Below are 13,307 nucleotides of genomic sequence, written 5' to 3'. Positions count from 1 at the left end.
TCTCCCTCTCCCTCCAGAAGATCTCCTTGGGCTCGGGGTGGTGGTGGCCTCTGCAGACTGAAAGCTGTAGCATGGCTCCCCAGAAACCAGGCAGCCAGGGGCTCTCTGGTTGAGGATACTATTGGCTTCTTGTGGATCTATTGGTGGGCAGGGATCCTGTGAGCCCCACTGGCCTCCCCTCTATCAATTCTCTTCCTACCCTCCTCCCTTCTCATGCCTCCAGCAGCCATTTACTATGATCTATGTGCCAAGCCTGGGGGCTGAGCGTGACCCAGGCTCTGTCCTTGAGGAGCCCACCTCCAGTGCGACAGAAGGACCAGTGGGCAGACAAGTAGGACAGGTGTTTGATATGATGAGGACAGGGACAAGGGCAGCACGCAAGCCACAGAAGCGGCACCCGACTTGGGCTGGGGCAGAGTGATCAAGGAAGGCTTCCTGGAGGAGGCAGTCCCTCAGCTGAAACTCAAGGGACTAGCAGGAGAGAGCAAGGTGAGGAGGTGAGGGCAGAGCTGGTGCCGGGACAGGAGGCTGAAGGCTGGGAGAGGAGCTGGAACGTGGAACAGAATAAATACAGGATCCATGAAACTGGAGCCCAGAGTAAGCACAGAAGCTGAGGCAGGAGAGAGGCGGAACCAAGGACGCAAGGCTGCCTTTACCCTAAAGACAGTGGGCAACCTCCAAGGATTTTAAGTAGAAAAAAATAAGATCGGGCTTCCCTGTGCGTACCATCCACCCGCCTTGGCTTCTGACTGGCCACAGCCCAGCCCTCTGGGCCAGGGGCATCTCTGATAGCCTTTCACCAAAGGCCAGGGCACTCCTCATTAGACATGGCCCTTTTTCCTGAGAAGGGATGAGGATGGGGGATGGGAGAGGAGCTGAGAGAAGCCCAACAGACCAGAGAGCAAAGTGAGCATCAGGCCCAGGCTGGGTGCACGTCCGCACCCGGGTTACAAAGGAGAGGTGAGACCAGGGACCGTAGCCCCCATGCCCACCTTGCCCCCCCCCCCCGTCAGATGGGCTCTGGCGGGAGGCCCAGGTTGTGCACAGAATGGGCAGGGGTGCAGGGGATCGCAGCGTCCCTGCAGGCAGGTTGGGGAGGAAAGGGTGGGCAGGCTGCCTGTTGCTTCCCACACCAGCCTGAGGAAGGCTTTGTCTGCAGCACCCTGGATCTGTGTGCCACCTGCTGGCTTTAGGAAAAGCGAGTGTGTCCCTTCATCTGTGAAACTTGTCCCTGGGCTCCACAAACAGCGCAGCACTGGGCTGCTTGGCTCCAGAGTGCTGTGCTCCTGCGGCCACGACCCGCCAGCCCCCCGTGGCAGCAACCAGGCATTTGCAGGCAGAGACACCAGGACCCAGAGGCAAAAAGACCCCTGTGGCTTCAGTGCAGGGGCTGGGGCACAGAACCTCACCCCCTTCCCTGGGCGCTCCATCCTGCAAGCCCCCTTTTTCTCTTCCTGGTCAACCAGAGCATGCTATCTGATGTGCCCCCTTCTCCTTTGATCTCCTTTGATCCCTGGGCCTCCAGCCTCAACCCACCACACAGGAATTTGCTGGTTTGCACACTGGGCCCTCTGGACCGAGTGGGGAGATCCACTTCCAAGCGGTGCACCTGCAGCAGGCGGCCACAGACAGAGCTAGGGGAAGGAGCTGGGCATCAGAAAGGGGCCGATGGCAAACGGATTTCCAGAAAGCATCCTTTATAACAATGAGAGATGTCTCAGCCATTCCTCGGCGGCTGCCAGCAGCTGACAACCAGAAACACCCCCAAAAGCCCAACATTAACAACAATTCAGAGGAAGCAACCCATTCCAGAATGTTCCACAGCCCCTCCTGGCATACACAGCCTCACTTTTCCAAGCAAATGGCCGCAGGGGGAAATCAGAAACTGGTGAATAGTCAGAGGGAGAGGATGGCCCTGGGTTCCCCTAGTCCCGCGAGTGGAGCTCAGTGACAGTTTGGGTGCGGGGAGCCCTAGTGGGTTGGGCCCTCTGGCTGTGGCCCAGGCAGACAGGATGAGCTGGTTGAAACATAGCTTGCCTTTCCGTGCTGTGCCCCCCGGGACCCTTAGGGGCTGCTGTGGAAAAAGTTCTAGATACGGAGTCAGAAGCTCTGGGTCCTACTGGGTTCTGCCTCTCACTTCCCGTCTCTAGTCCTCATCTTTAAAATGGCCGTGTGGGTAACAAGCACGTCGCCGGGTTGCTTCAGTGAAGGAGTGGGCATTGGAGGAGGTTGAGGGAAGGGCATTCAGATGACTGCTAGGTCTGCGAGGCAGCCCTTTCCGGTGCTCCTGGGGGGCAGCTGCTGGCTCCCGAGCCATCTTCTCTCCAGCCCACCTTCCTCAGGGGAGAGGAGAGCACCTCTGAGAACTTCCTGACCTGTGCCAGGAGCGAGCAACTCGGGCCTGTCCTTTGCTCTGTAGGGACCCGCCGGCTAAGATGCTCCTCAGGAACCTGGGCCTGGAGCAGACTGTCCCTGAGAGCCCTGTTCCCATGGGGGCTGTGCGTTCACTCTAAGCCTGATCCTGCCCTTATTCCTTCACTCACTGTACGCGCGGAAGTTTGTGGACAGGCCTAGGACCCTAGGGGTGAAGACACAGTCCCTGCTTGCAGGAGATACAGTCCACTGGGTCACACAGGAGACACCAGAAGTCCTGGCCCCCAGGCCACATCATGCACGCAGACCCCAGACCCCAGAGCTTCCCGTGAACAAGATGAGACTGTGGTCCTCATTGAACTCAGAGGCCTGCAGCCAGAATCAGGAGTGGGCTGTCTGGAAAGGAGCCATCTTGATGGCAGGTCACTACTCAAAGAGAAGCAGGACTCTCCTACTGTTTGTCCTTTTTCAAGTACTAAGTTAGTTCTTAGCATCAATCAAAACCGGGTAACACAGGGTGGAAGAGCCTGTAAGTTCCTCTGGGCCAGCCTCTGGCCAGTGCTCAGCCCATCCAAACCCAGGGAGAGAACCTGGGTTGCCCGTAAAGTAGGGACAGGCTGTCTGGGGCCAGGCCCGTGGTCCCTCCGTACTCCTCATCCCCAAGCCTTCTGGCCAAGATGGCGGGTTTGGGGGTTGGATGTGTGAGTTGGGCGTTGTCTGGGGGCTGGGTCTGATCTCCAGGTAATTCATTTGAACTGGTGATGGAACCAGCGGTAAAGGTCTGCTTTATCAAAGACTTCTCCCTCCTCCTCTCCTCAGCCCACCCTACTGCATTGCCATAACCCTGAATTTCTTGTCATTCTCCCAAAGATACAAATCCTGTATCTCTCCAGACCTTGAGACATTGATTTCTTTTGCCTGGAACAACCCCCCCCCCCCCATCTTGAGAACACATATGAATTCTATCCATCCTTCAAGGCCCAGCTCATACGTCCCCTCCTCCAGGAAGCCTTCCCCCTCCCTTGCAGCGCCATGTGCTTACTCCTCCCACAGCTCAGCTAGGGCACTTGGTATTTTAGAAACTGCCGCAGTTCTGGGGCCACAGAGGGAAGCTGACCCCATTCTCTAGCAAACGCGGGGGAGCCCAGCTCTGGCCCACAGGTCAGAAGCAAGTGGGGCCATGTGTGGCCCAAGCCCTTCGTAGAACACGCTCTTTCTGAGCACAGCTGCATACAACATGTGGTACAGAGTGGGGTTTCACAGGTGAGCCAGGGTCCCATAATTGGGTAGGGGAGCAGAGATGCGTGGGGCATAATGGGGAAATGACCGACTCAGAAGGGCCAAGCTGTGCCTAGGGTTGGGCCGTAAACTGCAGGCTGCTCAGGGGCTGGTAACTTCCTTCTTAGACAGGTGGAGACGCAGAAGGAGGGGTGAGGGGGGGCTGCTGCAGGAGGCCAGGCCATTCTGGGCGAGGGACTTGGCGGGACCAGAGGCCAGAGGAGGGAAATCCCAGTTGAGTACCCTGACTGGGAAGCTCCAGGTTGGGCTGGAGCAGAGGCTGCAGGGAAGTTGAGGCAGGGTGTGGGGGCAGTGAGGGAGATGAGCCAGAATCCATGGGGTCAGGTGAGAGAGTGATGGGAGGATGCGGGGGTCCCGACCTCAGCACAGGGGACAAGATGTCCCCACTCATGGCTGTGGGGACCAATGGGATTCCAAATTAGATTTCTTTTCCCCATTAAAATGGAGGAGCTCTCCCTCTTAATGAGAAGTAAGACCTCTGTCTTGAGGCTCCCCCGCCATCCCTGGTCCTGCACCACATCTCCTCTCTGAGAGCTTGCAGGCTAGGTGTCACCCCCCACACAAGGGGGTGGGCATTGCCCCCACGGAAGGGGATGAAGGGAGGGGACCCTTAGGACAGACTCTGCCACCCACACTGTCTGTGAACCCAGCTCTGTGCGTCTGCTGTGCCTCCCACCTCCTCCACTGTACCCAGCACACACAGGCCCCTCACCGTCTGGGAGCGAGGCTGGGGACAGATCTTCTCTGTCCAAATTCCCAGGTGGTAAATGACCCCCCTCCCACCCAGAGCAAGCCAGTGCAGACTGAGAGAGAAGGCAGAGTGCACTGGAAATTCCCCAGGCTTCTCCTGCTCTGATGAGGGTGTTTTCATGATATGGAAGAGACTGTAAAATTGTGTCCTGCTACAAAGGCCCTCAGCAAAAATGCTTCTGGAAATGTGCTCCAGAATAGGCTCGCACATAATTTCCCTGAATTGCAATGCCTTCCTTGGCTGTCTCACCCACCTTTACTCATAACATAAAAGCTACAGCCCTCCCACCTACACCCAGGGCTGGGCCTAATCCCTTTTTTATTATTAACTCTCTGTGATGGAAAGTCTCAAAGACATGCAAGAGTTGGGAGAGTGTTGCGTTGGCCCCCAGGCTCTCCCGGGGCAGTCTTAACCTCCGTCAACTCCTGGCCAGTCCTGTCCCATTTGCTCCCCTCCTCCTCCTCCCATACCCCAAATTATTTGGAAGCAAAGCCCAAACGCCACACCATCTCATCTGAAAATATTCGGTACAAAGCTATAAAAGACAAAGACTCATTTTTTTTTAAAACCCACATATTACATCACTCTTAAAAAATAACCCCTTCATACTACCAAATATTCAGTCAGTGATCAAATTTCTGATTGTCTCATTGACGTGATAATTTTTTTCCTCGTCATTAAAAGCTGCATTTTCATGTGCTTTGTAAACCAAGGATTTTTTCATTCATCCATTCACTCCTTTCATTCATCCAGATCATAATATTGAGTGAGGGCCAGCCATGTGCCCTCAAGTGTTATTTTAGGCATTGGTGTGCAGCAATAAATTAAAAAGACATGGTCCTTGCCCTCAAGGGGAAACCAGTCATTGCCCCAGTCACCACGAGCAGCATGAAGAATATTCTGGAAAGAGAGGTGCAGGTGCAAGGCAGCATGAGGCAAGGGAAGCCCATGCTGTCTAGGAGGTCTGGAAGCCGCCCTGAGAGGGCGCATCAGCACTTGCTCGTTAAAGATGGCAGAAAAGCCCTTGGAAAGGGAGGTGGGAGCAAACCAGCAGCACTGGTGTTGGCCAAAGTCAGCCGCCCTGAAGCCAACAGATGAAGCTGGGCCATACGCGGGACCAGGGAAGAGATTTTACCGCAGGGGCATGGGGGATGGCTGATATTTAAGCTGACTCTTCTTAGCTGGGACAAAACCTACAAATGGCCGCATTCCAGGCAGAAGGGCTAACATCAGTACAGATGTAATGGCGTGGAGCTCAATTAAGGGTTTAGGGAGCAGCGAGTGCTTGCTGGGGATGGGGTGAGTGTGCCCTGGAGGGAGGCGGGGCCCAAACACAGAGGGTTTGAACTTCCGCTTTTTAAGTGAATAGGAGCTGATGCTTTTAGTAGGAGAATGGGCAGGGGACATCTGGTTTTGGAAAGGACACTCTGGATGTCAGGACTCCAGACCGGGAGCCTAGGGAGGAAGCTGGGGCAGCCGTACAGGCAGAGGACGGTGTCTTAACGGGGAAGCTGTGGGTTTGGACAGAAGAGATGACATGGGTTCAGAGAGGGGGTAGCGAATCTGGAGTTGATAGTGAGCAAGAGGGCAGGACCAGAGTGTCTCTGGATTTCGTACTTGGGTACCTGGGGGTGGTGAGGCCGCTGGTGGAGGAGGGGAGCGTGCCATGCGAGGAAGAGCAGGTTTGGGGGTGGGGGCACAGGAAGGACAGACTTGTCTGTCGGTCATTCTAGTGAAAATGTCCCCCAGGATGCCAGAGATCTGGCTTGGTACTGTGAGTGCCCAGGGAGGCGGTTGGAGCCCCGTGGTTTGGGAGTCCAGGGGATACGTGAAGGTCTAGGAGAAGGTGAGATATGCCTGAGTCCTTACAGGGCTGCTTTGGGGTCCAGTGGAAAAGGCGGTGTGTGTGAATGGCTCTACACGCTGTAGAGTGCTCTGTCAGCATAAGGATTTCGCTGTGCATCTCAGGCACCTGCTGGAGACTTCTAGAGAGACCGGAGTGGAATAGACTGTGACTCTCAGGGACTCCATGGACTGGGGGATTTGGTGGCGGGGGTGGGGGGAGGTTGTGGGCAGAGCCTTGCTTGATCTTCCTTGGGATTCCTGCTGACACCCCGAATTCTGCCAGCCATGAGATGATGGTGTGGAAACACCTGGAGCCACAAAGCAGGCTCCTCCAGAGTGGGCAGCAGGACCCCCACAGTGCCTGGCACAGAGCAGCCCCAGGGTAGAGGTGACGCCTGAAGGAGCAGGGCCCACGGGTGCAGCCGGAACAGAGGCAGTGAGGGGAGGGGCCACTCTGCAGCCCCCATCCCGGCAGCATCAGACAGTGACTGCTCCTCGCACTGCCAGTTCCAGAAGGGTCTCCGGAGACAGAGAATACCATGTGATCAGTTCTACCTAAAGCCCTTGTCTACTTCCTGCCTGGACTGATCCACCCTTGAGACAGTGGCTCAACAGTCTTTGTTCCTACTTATTTTTTTTTTTTTTTTCCAAAGCCAAAGGGCTCAGTGGCTTAGTTGAAAGTCAGTTTCTACTCCCTGGCTTCCGCCCCCCTGCCCCAAGCTAAGGTTTAAGATAAAATCAGGACTATAGTTTTAACAATATTTTACTCCATTAAGAATGTAAAAAATCACTTTCTCGCCATGCCTTATTATATGCCCAGTGCCTGGCTTAGAGCAGGGACTCTGTACAGCTTGTGGATCACTAGGATCACAGGTTCTTCTAATCTGTCACAGTAATGGGGTCACCTGAGACCTGGCAGTTGATGACTGTGTAGCGGGCATTGTCCTAGGCTTGAGGGGAAACACCACGCTCTCTCTGCCTGTGCCTGGGTCTGAAAAATAAGAACCGGGGCCAACAGTTAGTTACATAGCAAAGTCAGAGTTTGAGTGAGCACTTAGAAGGAAGTATAGGTTTAAGCTGAGCCAGAGAGACGGGGTTTATAATCCTTGCCCTGTCCCCTGCCTCGCGGGTGAATCCCTGGCATAAGCTGAGTTTCTACTGTGTGTACTGGGGTGTTGGCAGGATGGGGAACGGAGAGATAAAAGAGTGAAGGTGGAAATTATATTTGAATGAGATCTGTGGACAGTGAAGGGTTTGAAGTAGATGGATCCTCCATCTGGCTGAGAAATGGGGGAAAGAGAAGGGGCAACCTTCCCTTTGGGAGGCCCAGGGACTCTGCATAACCCAGGTCTGGCTCTGTGAGTCGCTGTTCATTTTCAGAGAGCACAGTATTGAAGGACCATCAATGGGGGGATGTGTTATTATGGGAGATAATTACAAACAACTAGATGAGAAAATTGTTCGGGATATAGAACACGTGACAACCCCATCAACTGCCTTGACCTAATTGGCATTTCTAGGACATTTCACTCCAAACTGAAAGATACACATTCTTCTCAAATGCATATGGACTAGTTATCAAGATAGACCGTTTGATGGGAGGTTAAACATGTCTCCGTATATTTCAGATGACTGATGTCCTCCAAAGTATGTTCTCTGACCCCATCGGAATTCACTTAGAAATTAGTAACAGTAAGAGTGATCTTAAAAAGCTCCAAATATTTGGAAATTAAACAGTATCCTTCTAAATAACCTGTGGTCAGCGAAGTAAACAAAAGAGAAATTATAGATCATTTCCAGCTGAATGATAATGAAAATACGACATGTCAACCTTTATAGTTGTACATACCTATGGCAGGAAAGAAAAAAGTCTAAAAACATCGATCTAGGTTTCTGTCTTAAGGAGCTACTAAAAGAAGATCGAATTAAACCTAAGTCTTTAAAACATCATGCTAATTGAATAAGCCAGACACAAAAGACCATGTATCATATGAATCCATTTATACAAAGTGCCTCGAACAAACAAACCCATAGAGATAGAAAGTAGACGATTTGTTGCCAGGGACTAGGACAATGGGGAATACCGCTAATGAGTGTGGGCTTTCTTTTGGGGTGATACAATATTCTGGAATTAGATAGTGGTAAAGGTTGCACGATCTTGTAAGTTACCAAAATCACTGAATTGTACACTTCAAGTGGGTAAATTATATAGTTTGCGAATTATATTTCAATAGATAGAAATAAATACAATCAAAAAGTACTAAAACCAAGAGAATAAAAAAGAAATAAGAAAGCCAACAAAGCTGAAAGTTGACTCTTTCAAAACAATGAAAATATAGATAAACGGTAGCAAGAATGACCAAGAAAAAAAAAGTGAGAAAATGCAAATTACCAATATCAGGAATGGACAAAGGGATATTGTTTCATTAAAAAGAAAATAAGAAAATACCATGAATAACCTTATCTCACTAAGTTTCTACAACTCAGATGAAGCGGACAAATCCCTTGAAAAACACTTTACTGAACTGGTACAAAAAGAAATGGGAGATCTGAAGAGTCCAAGATCTATCAAAGACATGAAATTCAAAATAAAAATGATGACCACAATGATGGTAAACTGCTTTCCCATCAAGAAAACTTTAAGTCTCCATAGCTTCACGGGTGAAATATTTATTTAGAAATATTTAGAAGTAAATATTTCTAGAAAATATTTAAGGAAGAAATAATATTAGTATTACACAGACTTTTAGAAAAACAGAAGAAGGAACACTTTATAACTCATTTTCCCTGATAAAGACCTTGTACAAGAAGAATATTAGAGCTAAGTCCCTCATGAACAAAGAAGTAAAAATCCTTAACAAGGTATTAGTTGAGTTACAATCCATGAAAGGGAAAACACATCATGACAAGCAAATTTAATCCCAGGAATGCAAGGTTAGTTTAAAATTAGAAAATTATAAATAAATAAATAAATAAATAAAATTAGAAAATTAATCAAAGCATTTCACCATATTAATACACTACAAGGGAAAAACCACCAACAGATACAGAAAATTTTGACAAAATCCAACACCTATTCATGGTAAGACGCTCAGCAAACCGGGTAGAGGGGGAATCTTCCTTGATCTCATAAAGAACAGCTACAAAAGACATTGGGGTAACATCATATTTAATCCTGAAACAACGAATATTTATACACAGAATATTACTCAATGATAAAAATTAAATGAATTACTGATCTATGCAACAACATGGGTGAATTATGAAAATATTATATGGACCAAAAGAAGCCAGACACAAAAAAGTACATTCCATACAACACCACTTGTGTAAAGTTTAAAACAGGCAAAACTAACATTTGGTGATAGAAATCAGAGCAGTGGTTACTTATAAGGGGTAGAGACTGATGGGAGAGTGAGTGGTGAGGCACCATCTTAAGAAAATGGAGATGTCCTGGGGCGCCTGGGTGGCTCAGTGGATTAAGCCGCTGCCTTCGGCTCAGGTCATGATCTCAGGGTCGTGGGATCGAGCCCCGCATCGGGCTCTCTGCTCCGCAGGGAGCCTGCTTCCTCTTCTCTCTCTGCCTGCCTCTCTGCCTACTTGTGATCTCTCTCTCTGTCAAATAAATAAATAAAATCTTTAAAAAAAAAAAAAGAAAATGGAGATGTCCTAAATCCCGATTATAGGATGATTACACAGGTATGCTCAGTTATCAAAACCCACTGAGTTGTGCACTTAAGGTCTATGAATGTAAATTGTACCTCGTTAAAAAAAGAGCTAATCACACCTAAAATACCTAAAACTTGAAAAATATGTAGATGAGGAAGAAAATCGTTTCTGATTATATACTACTAAAAATAAGCTAACAATGTGATTCACAGTAGAGAAGACCATTTTTATATTTGAGATGTAACTTAAATGTCAAAAGCAAGAATAGGACCCTTTAATGGAATAATAGCCCTTTTTAAATTGGGTGATGAACTATGTCCCAGGTGTACAAGCCCTACGATTTGCTCCGTTTTATGGATGAGGAGACTAACAAAGAGATGCTAACTTCTTCAAGGGCACGTGGCCAGCAAGTGGTAGAGCTGGGGTTTGAATTGGCGGTCTGGTCCAAGAGCCTTACCACACTCTCCTGTGGTCCCCCATGCTTGCAAGGGACTCACTTGACTCTGTTTCAGTTTCCAGTTCCAGGATGTAGGCTGGTCCAGGGTAATTGCTCCGGGTTAGAGATGATGGCTCTGAGACCCTGAGGGGTGGGAGACCCAACTCCAGACACGGGTCCAGGACCTGAGGTCCCTGAAGCTTGTCCTCAGGACATCCCCTTTCTCCTATAGATGGCCCAGCAGGCCACCCTGTGTCCTTTCCGGAACCCAGGACCTCCCTCTTGGATCTACCTTCAGTGGGCTGCTCCCTGAGGGGAGACCTTTTTCATTTTCCCCTTTACCATCAGAACTCACCTGTCCTGTGTCCTGCTCCTTCAAGGCTCCATTCTCCACTCACACTCACACACACTTGCTCACACGGTCCTCTCTGCCTGGATGTCCCTGTCACTCCCATCTCCCCAGGGTCCATGCCCCTGCCTCTGCGTGTCTTCCTTGATCTGCTAAGCTGAGGTCATTTCTCCTTCTCCTGTGTACTCATTTTATTCATACTCTGTTGCCTGCGAATGATCAAATTTTGCCTTGTACAGTAGTCTTTTACATGTCTGACCCAACCCCCTTCTGGATTGTAATAAGCGTCTTCGGTCAGCGTCCCGTGACTAAATCTCTTGTAGAACCCCTGTCCCCTCCACGCTGACACAGCAGGAGCAGAAGACCCCCTTGCATGTGGGAATGGATGAAGGCACACCTGCTCACAGCCCAGTCCCCCACACCGGCCTTTTCCCAAGGTCTGGCTCTAACAAGGTCAAATGTCAGGAAGATGGGGCTGTTGGGTTCCGACGGCGCACTTGGTACCCTTAAGTCATATCACGTGAAAGACTAACACTCCATCCTGCAAATGAGACAAGATTTGGGCTCACCTTCATCTAGGAGGGTAAAAGCAGGAGGGATATTTTAAATGGCAAATGGAATACCAGGTAGATACTTCTGTGAAGCTTTGGCCCCTGAGTCCCTCCATCTGGGTTTATCCAATGTCACAGAACTTCTTATAGTTGTGAGCGCAGAGTCTGCTCTCCACCTCATTTATTGACTGAAGGAGGTGTTTACTCCAAACCCAACAGCTCGGCTATCCTACGAGCTGCTGCCTCTGAAGGAAGGGGGCGCCATTCAATTTTCCCCATCTCTCACTCTATCCACAAAGCCTCCCCGCTGCAAGGAGCAGGCTATTTTCTTTCCCTCAAGCCTCATTCTCAATCTTCTCAGTGGCAAGGAAGGTGATTGGATATTGGGGTTTCAAATGGTTTTGTCTGAAAGCCATTTAAGAGGGAGCAGAAATGTCAACATGACCCATGCTGAGTGGAGAAGATGGTAAGTGGAAATGAACTTGAGAGGAGAGATGGGGTTAGGAATCCTCATTGATAACTTGCCAGGGATGACAGCGGTCCCCTGGCTCTGTCCTAAGGCATACAAAGGACCACCAGAATGATCCCTGCCACTGTTTGCAGAATTTTCCCCTAAAATGCCGCTTTTTAAAAACACTTGAGGACATTCTGTTTCTGTACAATTGATTTGATTCAGTTTAGCAAATCTCTTTTTTTAATATCTAGAGGTAAAATTTAGCTCATCCCGTTTGACAATATTCACCACATCTAAATGCCCAGAGCCCGAGGCAATGAGGTTTTACTGCACTTGGGAACAGAGCCCCGATGCAGAAATTCCACAGTTGCTCATTTCACTGCATTTTATGTCCTCTCTATCAAGGCTGTAGGAAATCCGCACCCGGGGACCTGTTTGAGCCTCGGTGCCTTCCTGCACCCCCTTGGACGGTGCCTCCCTGACTCCACCTTGGCTGGGCTGCTGGGTGTTCACTCCGGGAAAGCCTTGAACCCAGAAATATCCAGGTTCATTACCATCTTCGAGCATGAAGAGACCTTTGGTGATTCAGAGTGCCAGGTCCTCAGGGAAGCCCCAGTGCACACATAAGCACTCCTGAGTCCCCGTATATATTGTGTGTTACCTGTGGGGAAAATTGCAAGCAGCTCAGGCACCATCGCTCATCCTTTCCTTTCCTCCCCTGGCTGCGCTGGGGTTAGTGGGTGAAATTTTTCTTCCCGGTTTTTCAGTTTTGTTTTGTGTCTGGCTAGTGCTGGAGAGTCTTTGTTTCCCATCTGTCTCGTTCACACATCTATTTTCTGTGTATCTCATTCTGTTTTATAGATTCTTCCTGATTATCTGAGACACAGCCCTTCCCCCAACATGCTATTCCTACACACACACACACACCCTTCCGCAGACCACCACCTGTCTCCGACAGCAAACCCCTGGCCTCCTCCTTATCAGGAGGTAGCTACATACTTGCTCTCAAGTTCGGAAGCCCAGGCAGACCCTGGAGATCTCTGGATCAACCCCTTTTCTCATGTGAGCAAGGGAACCAAGTCCAGGGGACGGAAGTGGCTCCCAGGGGACCGAGCCCCATCGCAGTGCGGGGTCAGAGGGGGCTCGCTCCAACCCCTCCCTGGCCTGGCGCTGGCCATGCCATGTCAGTGAGTACGCCCCTCCCATGCCCACTCTGCTTGCCAAGTCCTCTCCTGGGTCCCCAACTTGCCCATCAGTGACAAGCACAACTCATCCTCGAAAGGGGGCTGAATTCATTCTTGAGATAGTCCTTCAGTGACACGGACCACTGGTTTATGTTGGTGGGGATTTCAAAGCATTTTTCTTTCCATGACAAAAGCAAAGCATGGTCGTGGGAAAAAAATGCCAAATTTAAGTGTATATAGTCAAAGGCCAACGTATGCCGCTTCCAATCTCTTCGTGCTTCCCCTAGCCAGAGGTAATCATTTCTAGTGGTTGGAGATCTTTGTCTCTTCACAGATAGAAGAGTTTGGTTTGGGATTTGGGGGTGGGGCAGTCATGTACAGGATTCTATTAAACAT

General features: G+C 50.0%; 1 protein-coding gene across 1 annotated transcript in view; it reads left to right on the top strand.

The window, feature by feature from the left end:
* OTOF (otoferlin) overlaps positions 1 to 13,307 on the top strand; it is a 92,887-nt gene that overhangs the window by 441 nt on the left and 79,139 nt on the right.

Source organism: Meles meles, chromosome 15 (assembly GCF_922984935.1).
Source record: "Meles meles chromosome 15, mMelMel3.1 paternal haplotype, whole genome shotgun sequence".
NCBI lineage: Eukaryota > Metazoa > Chordata > Mammalia > Carnivora > Mustelidae > Meles > Meles meles.
This window is presented reverse-complemented; position numbering and strand designations above follow the sequence as displayed.